Below are 16,755 nucleotides of genomic sequence, written 5' to 3'. Positions count from 1 at the left end.
TCATCATGAAATATTTAAAGCTCGTTCCCAAAAAAATTTCGTAATCTTTACTGCCCTTGATTTAAAATCTGCCTACGATTCTGTATGGATAGATGGACTTGGTTGGAAACTTCTCCAGATGGGAATTAACGGAAATGCGGCTCTATGGCTACACAACTTTATTTCAAACAGGTTCTATCAGGTCAAGTGGAGAAATACACTTTCTGTGGAAATTAATGTTAACAGAGGGGTACCTCAAGGTTCGGTATTAAGTCCTTTCCTTTTTCAGGTCTATGTCAAAGATCTATGTGACATAAGTGGAAAAAATGTTAAGTTGTTAATGTATGCAGATGACATCTTCCTAATTAGTTCTGGAGACAATTTAGATAACGTTCTGGAGGAAACACAAAAAATTTTGGGAAGTATCCAGAAATGGTGTGATACTTGGCACATGAATATTGTTCCGGAAAAATGTGTTACAGTCGACTTTTCTAATAAACGTCTTCTGCCTGATAAGAATTTAGTGATTGGAGGTTCATCGATTGCCTGGAAAGATGAGATTAAAATACTAGGGATTTACTTTAACAAGAATTTAACGTTCAAGGCTCATTTCAATTATTTATCAAAAAAGATTTTCAAATATATAAATGTTTTAAAAGTCATCGCGTCCAAAAAGTGGGGCGCCAGAACATATCACCTGTTAAACATTGTGAAAAGCTGCATTTGCAGCACTATGGACTATGGATGTCATATCTTCATTGCCTCCTCAAACACGGACAGAAAAAAACTCGAAACAATGTTCCATGCTGCGTTAAGAGTAGCATTAGGGCTACCTCGTTTCACTCCAATCCCGATTCTCCTGAAAGAAGCTAGCGAAATGCCCTGTTCAATGAGACACAGTAAGAAAGCTGAGATTTTCTACATTAAGCAAATAGCTCTTGATAAGTTCTCAGTGACTAGGAAAATGTTACTTTCCTATGAGATAGACAGATTACCTTCGGTATCTGGGAAAATTCCTCTTGCATGCTTTTGTAAAAATCTACTATATGACCTCAACATCTTCCCCAGCCAACTTATTCCTTTCTTTTTACCAATGAAACTAAATTCAGATGCCATTAAAATTCATTGTAATGATCTTCCTTTTCAAAAAAAACATTTAACGCCCCTGATGATCAAATATATGTACGATTACTACAAGGGTACGCATTGGAAAGACCATATTATGATTGCTACTGACGCGTCAAAAAAACTTAGTTCTGTCTCAATCGGAATCCTTCATGTAAATAGAAATGAGAAGATCTTTGGGAAAATCCCAGAAGTTAATTCCATTTTTACTGCTGAAGGCCTGGCGATGTGGCTGGCTTTGAGACGATTTGGGAGGGAGGGTGACAAGATTGTCATCCTCACCGACAGCCTGTCAGTTCTGCAGTCTCTTGAAAAGGTCAACAATAAATCCCCTAAAATAACGCTTATGATCATGAATATGATATTTTCCTGCACACAATTAAGTAAAAATTTGGAATTAGTGTGGACTTCTTCACATGTTGGAATCTATGAGAATGAGATTGCTGACAAATTAGCAGAGATGGGACACGATGAAAATAAAATCCTCCATTGGATTTCCCCGGAAGATACAATTAACAAGGTTAAAATGAAGTATAATGAAAAAAACTATAATGTCTGGAGCAGGTCTAAATATGCAAAGAATTATGGTCACTTGATGTCTGTGAATAAAGTCACTAGAAAATTGACCCGCAATAGGTATGAGGACGTGATCATTACGAGAGGCCGAACAAGAACTCTGTTTTCTAATTACAATCTACATCGAATCAGAAGTCTGTCTTCTCCCATGTGTCTGGTATGTAAGGTTCCAGACACAGTGGATCATGTTGTCCTTGCTTGCCGAAAGTATGAGGTCGAACGAAATAAACTTCGTGCGAAATTTGGATGTGCCCCTTTGTCGTTCAGCTCAGTTTTCTGGATTTCCTCTCGGTCTGGCCGGTGGGTGTCGGCGGTGGTGGCGTTTCTTCGTGCTACTACTCTCGTTTGAGGCCCCCTGGTGTGTTTTTGTGTCTGTTTGTTGTTTCTTCTGTTTGCGTCTTTTTGTGCTACGTGTGATGTGAACCTCATGGATGTTGAACTTGTCTTGAAGATTGAATTTTGCAATCTGGACTTTTGGAGGCAAAGCCGCTTTTAAAGCGTAGCAGATGCCTCATGATGAACTAATGAAATGAAATGAAATGAAATTACACGTTTACGAGTCCTGTGCGACCAAGTGCACGAACTCGAAATGTATGTTGTCAATAAATAAATTTAAAAAATAACTAATTAATTTACACGTGCGGGTAGATTCCCCCGCGATTCGTGATTCTATTTTCATAAATGTAGGAGCTACTTTAAAATTTCATGAGGGTAGCTTTGATCTGCCCTAGTCGGTGCATTTTTTGAATTGCGTGTAAACTTTGTCCGTTATACAAGGAGTTTCTGGTGTCCAAGTCGTCCGCATCTAATTTGAACTACACATAGAGGTAAGTCAAGCATTCCAAATTGTATGTTTTTTTTTTTAAATTTTCATTTCAACTTTTTTTTATTTATTTTCAATAATAAATCTGTGCCATGGAACAGGGAAGATACTTAAAATAGTTTTTAGAGGGGGGGGGGGGGGCACCGGAGAGTCAAATCTGGCTTTCTCTGACAAATTGTTCCATAAGAAAGTTTTAATTTTTTAAATTGTTTTTTTCATCAGTTTATGCCAATTAGTCTATTGTAAAGTACAGGAAAGCGGTGGACCTCTTTAACCCGAATCTCGGTAATCCGAACGTCCATTAACCCGACACCACCAAGGTGACGTAAATAAAGTTCTTTTTTTAAACAATTTTTTGCGGTAATAATGCTTACATTCTGTGTTAATTATTAAATAAATATACATTGCAATGCAGTTCTCTCTTTTCTGTAACACGTACGATCCGTCGTAGCAACGTTATTCTAGCTGTTGTGCTATGTACAGAACATGGGAAAAGTATGATATGTGAAAAGTATGAGATGTTCTGTTATTCGAGCGATTTGACCAGTCGGACTCTCTCCTCCCCCTCCGGTCCTAATTAGTTTAAAGTAAAGAGGGTCTACTGTGTAAATTTACTTCTGATCAGAAAGTAAAATATCTTTCTATTTTTTATTAACACGCTTTTATTAGCTTCACCTGTATGTATGTATGTATGTATTTTGTAACGGAATCTTGCAGCTCAAACTTCGCCCACTTTCTGCGATCGGATTCTTTTGAAATTTGGCACGCGACCTCAGACCCGATGACGATGCAATATTCTATACTCAAATTAATTGATTAACTCTTTTAATTGTTAGTTTCCTCCAATTTTAATCAATATTTTGGCATAAATCCAACAGTGTGATAAAGGAAAAAAATTTAAAAAATACATTAAAAAATGCTCTCAAAAATTATTTAAAAATATCCACAAAAACCTTTAATTTTTCTGCATCAAACAAAATTTGTTCCAAGGTAATTAGAGCATGAAATATAATTGTTTTTGACTAATTTCATGCCAAAATTAAGGTGAGCCTTTAATTGGAAATTCATTGCTGATCAGACCATTGTTAACAGAACTTTTATTCAAATGCATCTCAAATTTTCAAAGTAATGTAGATATGATTTCCGCAAACATACATCGATGACTCACAGTAGCTTCCCATCGGGGTGCCCTTGTCTTAGCTTGAAGATATTACCTCGCACTCGTTTTATAAATAATTTCGTCGCTTGATAATTCTCCAACATAAGACTAAAAAACAGAAATATAAAATAATAGTTTAAAAAACTAAAAAAAAAAAAAAAAACACGCTTTCGTAGCAAAATGAACTAAAAAGTGAAAAATAATCTTCGGATGATAGTAGTTGACCAATCACTTAATTTTAATGTAATACAAAAAAGCGTGGGGGTCTTCTTATCAGTTGTCTTGAATTTCTTCCATTTGTTGTCCAAGCAAAAATATAAATAGACAGCACCCCACGCTTTTTTGTATTACATTAAAATTAAGTGATTGGTCAATTACTATCATCCAAAGATTATTTTTTAACTTTTTAGTTCATTTGCTACGAAAGCGTGTTTTTTTAGTTTTTTAAACTATTATTTTATTTTACAATACTTTAAATCAATTAAGCACTAAGCTGCACTTTCTGCAAAATGTTATTAAAATCTGCGGTATTGACTAGAGAAATACTCATGATTATAACAATAAACATACCCATAACTTTATGTTAAGGTTTCATAAATTTGTCAATATTTTCCCATTTAGGAAAGAGTTACTATCCCTTTCTCATCGCTTTGGGTGTTATCTCGGATTTAGTAGATTATAAAACATTATGTAATTAAGAAACTCATAGTACATTCGTGTTTTATTTAGGTATGTATTTCTTTACTCTAAGGGCGCCCATACAGAGGGGTGAAGGGGGGATCGAGCCCCCCTTAGAAATGAGAACTTCCTTGCTTTTAGTTCTTTTTTCTTTGCAAAGATGTAAAAACATTTCATCTCCAGTCATTAATGAATAAGCTATTAAAAATGTACAATTTTAATGACTCTAATCTGTTCCGAAATCTGCTTCCATGGGGAAAAATATCCTGCTAAACCATGGTTAAAATATCTGAGCCCCCCCCTTACAATTTTGCATATGGGCGCCCATGTTTACTACTGACATCCGACTGACTTCTGATTTCAACGTAAGGCCTGTGGCATCAGATGCTAGATAGTCCAGTTTCTGTGGTTGTAGAAACAAAAGTAATTTTATTCAACTACTAGTGGCACCCGCACGGCTTTGCCCGTAGTAGAAAATTAGAAGGTCTTTTGGTTCGTCTGTATATTTACAAATAATAGATGATGAATTTCTCGCCAATTAGCTTGCCCATGTTACGGTTCCACGTTGTGATAACTTGGTAATTTACTCGTCCATCTTATGATAATTTTGCTCGGGAAAATGTTCCTCAAATTGGAATAGAAAAAGAACAAAATCGAATTTTCGAAAAATCGCTTCGAGGTGCACACCCCCATGCTACAAACTAATTCTGCGCCAAATTTCATGAAAATCAGCCGAACGGTCTAGGCGCTATGCGCGTCACAGAGATCCGGACAGCAAGAGATCCAGACAGAGAGACTTTTCAGCTTTATTATTAGTAAAGATATTGTCTTTCTACATGATGGCTTAAAAATTTTATTTTTGTTATCAAAAATGAATTCAAAGATTTTTGATGGGATAGTTAAAAAATTTTTATTCTTTTTTATAGGGGCACGTGCCCTGTGCCCTCCCTAAAATCCGCTACTGCTTTGGAACAACAGTAAACAATGACCGATTTTGACTAATATGAAGCTGATCCTGCCTGATGGTTCCATCGTTAAATCTATGATCTTAAATATTGATTTATGTTCTCACTAGCAAAAATACTCGGCGTTGCCAGGGTCAGTAATAATTGTGAGAAACAATCGCTACTTTTTTTTCGTTTTCTGTTTTAATTGAAAGAACTCAAAACACACCGCTTTGACGTGATTAAAAATCGTGCTTCTTCCTTACCCATAAAAGTGAGCAAAAAGTAGAGTTTCCAAATGTTAAAATGACTTTAAACTCAAGTTTGCTCCGGAGAAGCCTTGATTCAAAATTTTCATTATGATTACTTTTAATATTGCTGTTGTTGGTAACGAATTTTTGTAACAATGGGTTTTACATTTAATCATTTGATGTGGAAATTACATGACATTTACTGTTTTCGATCACGACGTTTGTAAACTAAGTTTGTTAGTAATAAAATATAGCCTAAGTTGCTCCCTGATAATGTAGCTATCTATGTGGAAAAAATGGTTAAAATCCGTCCAGTAGTTTTGAAGCTTATTTCGGGCATACATACTTACATACATACAAAAGTAGCCGTTTATGTATAAAGATGAGGGTACAATTCCTAAGAAAGCAGTAAATGTCATGCTTGACCCACATAAGCCTTGATTCAAAATTTTCATTATGATTAATTTTAATATCGCTGTTGTTAGGCAACGAATTTTCGAAACAATGGGGTTTAATCTTTAATCATTTGATGTGGAAATTACATGACATTTACATTTTTCTATCACGAAGTTCTTAAACTAAGTTTTTTAGCAATAAATTATAGCCTAAGTTGTTCCCCGATTATGTAGCTATCTATGGTGAAAAAATGGTTAAAATCCGTCCAGTAGTTTTGAAGTTTACCCCGGACATCCGGACAGAGATTAGCCCTTTATGTATAAAGATGATAAATCTGTGCACGGAAAGGTAAATGCGTGTTTCGGCGCAACAACTACCATTGGGTCGTAGTGCCCTAGTTTTGAGTAATATTAATCACATTTAACAATGTGATATATAAAGATTTTTATGGTTAGCGCATTGCAAAAACAGCTAAACTAAACTTTGGTTCACTGAAATATACGAAAAGTAAATGAAAATTAATTCAAAACTTTTTGTACATTTCCGATAGCGCGCGACACAATAATCTTAATGTTTTAAAGGACATTTTTCTCCTTCTTTGGAAGGGGGGGGGGGAGATTCCCGATTTGGGCATTTAGGATTCGATTACTTCGTAGCATTTGGGAAGGTGTGTCCATGCTCTTGGGGGGGGGGGGGAGATGGTCACCCTCTTGTTTACTGGTTAGAATTTTTAAACATATTTGTTTAAGCTTTTTTTCTTTGCATAAATATTAAGTATTTTTTCATCTTAATATTAAATACTAGCGGTACCCGTACGGCTTCGCTCGTAGTAGAAAATTAAAAGGTCATTTGGTTCGCCTATATATTTATAGATAATGGATGATGAATTTCTCGCCAAATTTTTATGTTAAATGGGCTCGCCCATGTTATGGTAATTTACTCGTCCATGTTATGAAAATTTACTCGTCTACGTTATGGTAATTTACTCGTTCATGTTATGATAATTTACTCATCCATGTCATGATAATTTGCTCGATAAAATGTTCTTAAAATTAGAATAGAAAAAGAACAAAATCTAATCTTACTACTATTATACATGCGAATGTTTGTCTGTATGGATGGATGTTTGTTACTCTTTCACGCAAAAACTACTGAATGGATTTTAATGAAACTTTACACTATTATAGCTTACGCATCAGAATAACACATAGGGTAGTTTTCGTCCCGTTATGGGGGCAAAATCCCATAGGGGGTAATAAAACACGATTTTCATACAAATTCTCTAATATGGGGGTGAAAAAATGCTTGCACATACTAACATTATATGTCCATCGAAAGCTCTGATTTTTTCTTGTGAAGATGGCACCTGTTCGAAATTTCTATGTAGAATAAAAACGAATTATAAACTTTTTAATTTTAGTTCCATGTTCGAAGGCTTTCCTCAACTCAATACAGTATTATTGTATCATATCAACTCCCCGTCAATAGTTACAATAAAATTGTTGTATCGTGGAATATTTTTGCTTTTCGTCTGACTGTTCAAGGCTTTTCTCAAGTTAAATCTTAAATAACATTTTCGCGCAAGATTGGCAAATAATAAATAGATTTGGCTGATTATTTGTCCATTTTAAATGTAACTTTGATGCAATTAATGGGTTTAGATATTTATTTGTGTTGATTGGACACTAACTCATTACCTAAGCGACCAGCAGGAATCTCACCAAATCTTTTTGCGGACAGATTTCAATAGCTAAGGCAGATTTTTTCAACTGTCACTGTTTTTGAAGCTAAAGACTACGTAATACTGTTTCTCGGTTTTCACCATGTAACCAAAATATCGCCATAAAAGAATCTTTAAAACTTTTGTCAAAATGTAAATAATTCGCCAACTAAATTAAGCAAATCCATAAGCAGCACAAAAACTTCCATTAACTTGTCTTTCCGCGCAATTTCAAACAATCGCCAAATTTTACTTCGTATTTTGGAAAATTTTCGGATGAAAATGTTTACTGTCCAGCTCCAGCTTAGACTGCAATGTTCAATTAAAAGAATAATAACAATAACTGATAAATCTTTTTCAACATGTGAAGTTTAACTTCATATTTTCGAAATTCCTCAAAATTTATGTATGCTCAAATGTCGTTTTTTCGTTTCTAAATGAAAACTATTTTGTTCTATTGCCATTTTACTTTTATGTATAAGAACAAGCTCGATTTTCAATCATGTCAAAGCGGTATGTTTGGAGTTCTTTCAGTTAAAGCAGAAAGCGAAGGAAAATAGCGATTGTTTCTCATAATTATTACTGACCCAGGCAACGCCGGGTATTTTTGCTAGTTTCAGATATTCAGAGATCCAGACATGCAGATTTTCAGCTTTATAATTAGTAAAAATAAGTAAATTCGGTGATTTACTACAGTCGAACTCTGATTTAACGAGAACACGGATTTCGTGAGGAAATCGGAAAGATTTGGTTGGTACGATGTTAAGTCTGTTGGAGCATAACTCGCTTTTAACGAGCAAAACCCGCTTAAAGCGAGCAATGTTTTTTAGTTCATAAAATTTCTATTGACTTTCAGCTCAGCTTATCCTTTTTTACCTCAGCTCCCCTTTTTAAAAAAAAAATCCTTTACTTATCTGACATTAACTGAAAGTTAGTGATAAGTCATAAACCTTGAGAACAAGGATATTGTAATTTTAACTCAAGGATAGTAATTTCAGATTTGTGTGCTGTATCAGTTGATGATTTTTTCGCACAGTATCATTTCTGAATGTTGTTTCTGTGAAAGAGCATAGCATATAATACAGAAAACATATGTACAGTTGGGTGTCGCCCCCAAAAAACGAAACTCGATTTTTCAAGTCGCAACTCCTCTTATAGTTTTCCTTTTAGGTCAAAACTACTGTAAAAAAAAGTTTCATATAATTTGAACTACGGCAACTCGTGCCGACTTGAGCTGAAAGTGTAAACTGAACCGAATCGAAAAAAAAAAAAAATTTTTTTTTGGAAGTTCGGAATTAATGTTGATAAAACGTTGCTCCATACCCCTACATGAACCACAAAAATATTTATCCAAATAAAAAAATAATTAGGTATCCAGCACGAGGCCTAAAATTTGTAATTTTTCTTCAAAAATTGATTTATTTCTACATATTGTGAAAATACGCCTTGACTAAATTATCGAGGGATATTTCAGGTTTTAGATCGTGAAATTTGCTTCTAGAGAAGTTAAAAACATATCGTTTATGCATTTTGTCATTCTAGGGTTGCCAACATGGCTTCTATGGGCTTTCTATTTTTAGGGGTGGGTTAATTTCCAATCCTCCAGATGTTGCGCTGCTGTCAAACCTCATAGATGCACATGCACGGATATTAGTTTTACAAATGAAGCAATTGCCTGTTGGGTGATATTTTCATAGTTGAAATTTTAACCCTAACACCAGTGGATTACCCTATACTCCAGTAGGTAGTGTCAATTTGCAACTCCAGAGCTCGAATACGCTACCTTGCGGCGATTAACGATACTACCGAAAAAGGTAAAACATTCCATTCCACGTGTTTTTCTTTGGGGTAAATTACAGGCTTCAGGACAGTTTGTGGTGTGAAATGTAATTACAGAAGAATAGAAAAGAAAGCTTTTCACAAACACGCTAAAAAATTACTGTCATTCACAAAGCGTCAAAGCAAGTTATAAGTTACGGCATTTGTTTGTTTTACCTTTTCCATCCGCTATTAGACAGTGGCTGCAGCGCCCCCTATAGTTTATTGGAGTTGCGAATTGTTTTGGTTCCTTCGTTTTCCTAAAATGACGGTCCTACCAGTAAAACTGTTAAGTTGCCAGATCGAGGTCAGCCTTGTCACAATAAAGCTTTTCCATGCGTGTTAAACATTACCAAAACATATTATCAAATTATCGTGCCGTGGCGCGAGTTTCATTGTTGAAACACGTGGGATACTTTATCATGGGCTATTATTTATATGAGGATATTCTAAGATGTATTTGCATTTCAGTTGTGGCTGGAAAAGTAGCCGCATTAAAATGCGGACTTTTGAGGGTAAAATTTACGACCAAGCTTGAAACAAGTTCTTACATGTACTAAAATGCACTACTTTACCTTTATTCTAATTGCCTCAGGGCAATTTGGTTTTGTTAATTAACATGTCTACTTATGGAAATAAATATTTGTCCTGTCTGAGAACGAAAAAAAATATATTAATTTGAATTTTTGGCATCTTGAATTCAAATTATGTTTTTCGCAATCACGAGCGTGTGTATGTATGAATGCGGGGTGTGTGTGTGTTTGTGTAGGCGCATGTATGTGGGTGCGTATATATATGTGTGTATGTATGCATGTGTGTGCGTGTTGTGTATGCAAGTGCTGTGTGTGTACGCGCGCGTGGTGTGTGTAGGCGTTCGTGTGTGTGTATGTAGGCATATGTGTTTGTGTCTGTGCGCAGGCCATTGAGTGTGTAGGCGTGTGTGTGTATGCGTGGTGTGTGTAGGATATGGAAGAAACCTGGAGACGGCTTTCGCAAGAGGAGCAGCATCGTGAGGAGCCGGTCGACGGTGATGCTGGCAGAGGGTGCTGCGGGAAAATAAAATCAGCGTAACATCAAAAACAGTCAAGTGAGAACAATAAGCAATCGTGATTGCTCAAAAAAGAATAAAAGCAATCATTGTAAAACGTATGACACACAACCGCTCGCGTTAAAATCCAAAGTGGCATGCTGGAAGGTTAGAGCAAACATACATGTGAATCAAAATTGATGCCAGGGAAAAAGTGTTTTTTTCTAATCGTCCGGTTGAAACTTTTCAACGGACATACCTTATTGACATTGACATACAAAAAGTACTCAAAGACATCAGTGTATTGGCAAATGAAAATAAATGTCATCTCGGAGACGTGAAAGAGTTTGTAGCGGCTCATGAATGATATCGTGCAGTCATCAAAGAGCTCGTAATGTCATATGAAATTGAACGACGTCTCGTAGACGGCAAAAAATTTCTAATGGCACATGAAATGAAGTCTTGGAGACCTAAAAGAGTCTTTAATAGCGGATGAAATGAGTGACGTTTTGGTGACGTCAAACATTCTGTAATGGTGCGTGAAAAAAAAGACCTCCAGAAGACGTCAAAGAGCCAGTGACGCATGGAATGACGGTTTCGGAGACATCAGTTTGCGTTTGAAATGAGTGACGACTCGGAGATATCAGTCCTTTAGTGGACACGTGAAATGCTGTGGGAGATATTTAGATCAGGGGCATAACGCAATGTATTTCTAGGAGCCCCTTAGAGACAAAGCGTAAAATATTTTTCATCTGCTTTTTTGGATCCTCTTCTGGGACTCGACGTTAAAATCCCGGTTATTACAAATTTGCCATTTCAACTGCGCTTGTGCGCGGACTTAGCTGATTTCAAAAAATCTTGCTAAAATTGATTACAAAGAGATAGCAACAGATAAAAAATTAGAAATCACAAAGTTTTCTCTGATTTAGTTTTTAGGCCTCGGTAAAGATTGAATTTCGCGTCTTAATTATTAATGGATTCGGTGTCTGATTTGTCTGTTCCTTTTCAGGACCAAATTTTTAACCTCAGAAGAGCGTACTAGAATTGCAGCATCACTTCTAATACAAAGCCGAACCCTCAACCTAAATAAAAATGTAATAATTACTAAGTTATTTACGCCTAATGTAAAATATCCGCAAAAGACGGATTTCTGTACTAATTTCCAATCATTTTTGAAGTACACAACGTATTTTACATTTATGGTAAATAAATGTTTCCAAACTAATAAATATTGAAGTGTCACTTTTCTATTAAGATTTATCAGTTATTCATATCCGTAGTTTCATATAATATATCACGAAATCGCTGTGAAAATATTCTAATCGCATACATTAATTTGGTGGGACTCTCGCTCAGCCTAAATATAAACAAACAACACGAAATCTTAAAACAGAAAGCCCAAAAGCTAAGTCCGCGCGCAAGCGCAGTTGAAATGCCAAATTTGTGATAACCGGGATTTAACGTCGAGTTCTTCTGGGCCCCTATATCTCGAGGACTCATAGCAGTTGCGACATTTGCAACAGGGTAAATCCGTCATTGATGAAAAGAAATGAAGTTTCCTAGAGGTCCAAAAGACTGCGATCGCATAGCACATTGAGGCAGTGAGAAGCAAAGGGATGTAAGTGGACATTTTCAGTAAAACGCGTTTAAAGATAACATCCTAGGTAGGCTCTCATTGAAATGTTTTTCTAAATCATGCAGTACAGCATCAACTACCAAGGCTACTAGTACCATCTCTTGCCCCAAGACAGGAGAGGTTCACCTACCATGTGTACTGGTTACCTTCAAATTTTTAATTTTGCCACTTACATCTCTTTGCTTCTTACGGCCTCATATAATGAATGACTTGTAAAAGATGTCAACGCCATGGTATATGAACTGAGCGATGTCTCGGAAACATGTCTCGGCTGCAACAGCAGTCAAGGGCGCCCATATAGGAGGGTAAGGGGGCCCGAGTCTCCCTTAGAAATTAGAACTTCCTTGCTTTTAGTACTTTTTTTCATTTTTTAAAATGTAAAACATTTCTTCTCCAGAAATTAATGTTTAAGTTATTAGAAATTTTAAAATTTTAATAACGCTAATCTGTCCTGAAATCGGTTTCAAAATATCCAGCTAAACTATGGGGAAAGTATCTGAGCCCCCATAACAATTTTGCATATGGGCGCCCTTGACGGCACTTGAAACTTTCAAATGAATCACGTGTTGGAGACACCAGTCCACAACGGCAGTTGAAATGAGTGATGCCTCGAAGACACCAATGTTAAATGAAGTAAACAACATCTCCGAAACATCATTGTGTAATCAAGAGCTTACAGATACAGTACAACCTTGATGTCTCGAATCTCTCGGTACGGGAAAACTTTTTGAGCTATCGAGTTTTCGAGTTATAAAGGTTTTCGAAAAATTACACTCCTAACTCTCACATTTACACACACGTACACTATATGCATTTATATATGTACTACTGGATCACATCGAATTACGGATCAATAAAGTAGTCTTCAATATTTTTTTCTAGATTTGAAATTTTCTAATTGTCGAAAGTGCACAGGATGAGATTTTGAAATGAACAAAAATTTCAACTTTGTTTTTTCACCTAAAAATTTAAAAAATTCTTATTTTATCTTTAATCAGTAAACTCACATTCAAAAAGTTCTCAGCAGCCATTTTGTTAAGAGTTAAAAAAGCTAAATGAAGAAAACGAGGAACGCATTTTCCGTTTTCGCTTGAAAACTGACGGACGAGAAAATCGAACCCCTTTCCTCAAAGTGGACAACATGTTCGAGCGAAATGCACAAAGATTCAAAATTCTGGGGAAAACACTGCACCTCCTTAATGCCAACACTCCCCTATTGTCTTGCCCCAATCCCCTATTCACAAAAATTTCCAAGAAAAGGGATGAAAAAACGTTAAGCAATTGTCCCTGGAACTGGTTTTACTACAAAAATTGCCGAAACAAAACGACAATTGAAACTTGCTTCTGTGCAAAAAATTTCGACTTATCAAAGGTTTCGAAAAATAAATTTCGAAATAACTATGGAAAATACATAGGGGTTTTCATAGAAAATGCTGGGGAAAATTTTTGTTTCGAGACATCAAGGGTTTCGAGATAAGGAGGTTCGAGATATCAAGGTTTGACTGTATTGCAAAATTGCGGAAACTGTAAGAGGTTATCTCCTGATCTAGGCATGTCAAAGGATTGAAACCCAACTCACCTCCTGTCAGAGAGCAGGTAGAAGGCAATGGCCGTCCCAATCACTTCCTGCATGTCAGCCCCGATGATGGTGATCTCCAGCATGATCCACAGCACGTACCTCGGAAAAAGGCGCGAAACCTCTTCCTGCAAGTCTCAGCCAGATCCAGGCCAGTCACGGACCCCAGTCTGGCTGCCAGCCTCTGGATGAACAGTCCGGCGATGGTGGCCCACAGCAGGATCCAGAGGAGAGAGTACTTGCCCTCGATCCCGTTCTTCAGATCCGCCTCGATGTTGCCCGGATCCAGGTAGGCGATGCTCATCAAGAAGCCCGGACCGCTGAACGCCCATAGTTTCCTGAAGCTGAACTTGTGCTGAAGAGGGGTGGAACAAGCTCATTAGGGTTTTCTTTTGAAAAGTACTCATAATTGAAGGAGATAAGTGGAATGTGATGTTCGAAAGAACAAAGAGATTATGTAGGGAGCTACTGTAAAAGCACTTATTTTCGTGAGCCATAATTTTCGCAAAAATTTTGGTTGATTTCGTGAGCAGAAAATTTCGGGAATTTTATATGAACAGAAACGAAAGTTGAAAAATTTGGGGCGAAGAAAATTTCGGGAGGCTAAAATTTTTGCAACTGCAATGAGCTCGCAAAAGTTGCAAAAATTGTAATATTTGAAGGGGTAAGGTTATAGAAAGGGTTTCGTGGCATTGGTTTAATTTGGGATGATCCTGCAGGTGGTGCTATTTTAAGGAAGTGTACATTTTGATTGTGATCAATTTTCACATTACACTTTCTTCTATTCATCCCTTCAATTTTATTTCAATTACGTTTTTTTAGGATCTTAAAGTTAGTTTTAAAGTATCGTTAATAAAAATGAAAATTTCATTTTGAATTTTTATCCTATTTTTTCTAAACGATTTCAATATTTTCCCTTCGTAATGTCGCCAATTACATTTAAAAAAAAAAACCTTAAAATTTTATATGACACATTTAAAAAGCATTCAAACTATGTGCATTTATGAATTTTACTTTCCCTATGAGTTTTCCGTTAAGAAGAAGTTTGCCGGTAACACTCTTACCGACAATTCAGAGTAGTGCTTTAATCTGTTGACTTTATCAGTCACATTTAGACAATATCAACTCAAATGGGAGGGGGGCAGAATTCCCCTTACAGTATGTCTTTGTACTTTTCATTCCCATTAATCATCGTCTTGAGTAAAGTTATCCATTGTCAAGTCAGCCAAGATGGGCGGGGGATCGATGTCAATATTCAGTTCAACATCTGGGTAATTAAAGAAATAACACTCGCAGTCCATGATGCTGCGATTAAGGTTGGCAAACGTATTATCAATGGTGCTACCTAAGTTGGGATTATTATTTACATTATTTGTGCAGGTGGTTCACCATTACTGACATCAGTAAGACTATTTACGCAGTAGTACTAATGTTGATGATGTAGAGACAGTAGAGTCTTGAAAACTCGGTCTAATGTGGACTGAAAAGTGGCCATGAAAATGCCGGATTATCGGGAATGCGCGGACAACGAGATTTTTTTTTTTTTTGAACCGGCTAGAATGCGTCCGAGTTTTCTGAATTTTGCCGCGTTGTCGAGAGCCGAGTTTTCGCGATTACGGTGCATTTACAGTTGCAAAGGAGTCGTTTCCAAAATTTTAAAAGTATTTTTTTTCTGAAAGAGCATGCTTAAAAACATAGGATCAGACCATTTTTTAAATAATTTAAGTTTAATATTTTTAAAAAAATACTTAAACCGGCGCGCCTTTATTGTTTATGCTTCTGCCGATGACATCACAAATGATGAAATACCATACAGTGTTGCCATTCACAGAACAAAATCTTTAATTCACATCTTTACTCACGTGTATTGGCAACGATAGGATTGATAGCAAGCGTAGAGCGCAATATTTAATTCGCTTCTTGATTATCATAAAGTGGAAACGCAGTGAAAAAGGCGCCAAAGGAAATCATTTGTGACGTCATCAAGACCAAGCCTTGTTTGAAAAATCGGACATCTTAAAAAATTAATTAAAAAATAACTGTTGGGAAAATGAAAGTATTTTCAGGGTCCATGTTATTTTTTTTTTATTTTTTGCTTATTCTATCAATTTCAGTGACAAAAAGTACTACTTTTGACTGAATGAAACGACCTCATTGCAGAGTTTTGCTCATTCTTGAGCTTTTGTCATTATCAGTAGAATTATTAGTATTTTCAATAACCCTTTTTTTTCTAGAGTTACCTTCTTTAGGTGCATTCGAGGTAACGGGTTTACGAATGGGATCATTAATATTTTTATAATCATTCAGAACAACAGCTCTAGGAATCGAGTTGAAATCAGCACCACTTGCTTTTTCAAGCATTGACTCTCTGGCTTTTGAAGCGGCTATAAAAATGATTAAGATCTTCACTTTGATTGGGTAATGTTGAATTAAATTTCTGAAAATGTTGATTCATTTAGTTAGATTTTAGTTTTTATTGTTCTCTTGTTAAATGATATTCACGAAATTTATTGTGGGATTTCTTTCCACAGCCTTATTAAGTCTTCCTTCGATTAAACTGGAATACTCATTACTTTTCATTACTTACATTATTAATTAGAAATTTTTCATATAAGTCAATTTTCTCTCTCACAGATACATAAAAACGTAGGGATATCTGTACTCACCGGGCTTCCAACATCGACATTAGCTAACGGGACTCCATACGTAGAAGTATCGTTGGCTCCAGAAGGAGCACTCGTGTTAGACATTGTGTAGTGAAAAATGCAGTTAGCTCGGAGCTTTGACTAATGTGTTTGTCTCCATCAAAATCCGAAATATTGTCTGTTTAGTCAAAACAAAGCGCTGATCTGCTTGCCAACTGTTGCCAAACTCAATGTTCGGAAATTTACTTTCAAGTTTACAAAACAAGCTATTAGCAAGACGTAATATTACACAAGATGCGTCCCTCTGCTTTGCACGGTCTATCTCGAAAATAAAAGTTATGTCAAGTGATGCGTGTTCAACAATAAGGCTTGAAAAAAAAAACAGTAAAATTTTGCGGCAGA

The 16,755-nt window shown here is 36.1% G+C and overlaps 1 pseudogene; it reads right to left on the bottom strand.

The window, feature by feature from the left end:
- The window catches only part of LOC129232614 (natural resistance-associated macrophage protein 2-like), a 49,306-nt pseudogene extending 35,279 nt beyond the window's left edge, over positions 1–14,027 (bottom strand).
- Positions 14,028–16,755: the final 2,728 nt, after the last annotated feature.

This window comes from Uloborus diversus, unplaced genomic scaffold (genome assembly GCF_026930045.1).
Source record: "Uloborus diversus isolate 005 unplaced genomic scaffold, Udiv.v.3.1 scaffold_13, whole genome shotgun sequence".
NCBI lineage: Eukaryota > Metazoa > Arthropoda > Arachnida > Araneae > Uloboridae > Uloborus > Uloborus diversus.
The sequence above is the reverse complement of the archived record's forward strand: the minus strand, read 5'-3'. Positions and strand labels throughout refer to the sequence as shown.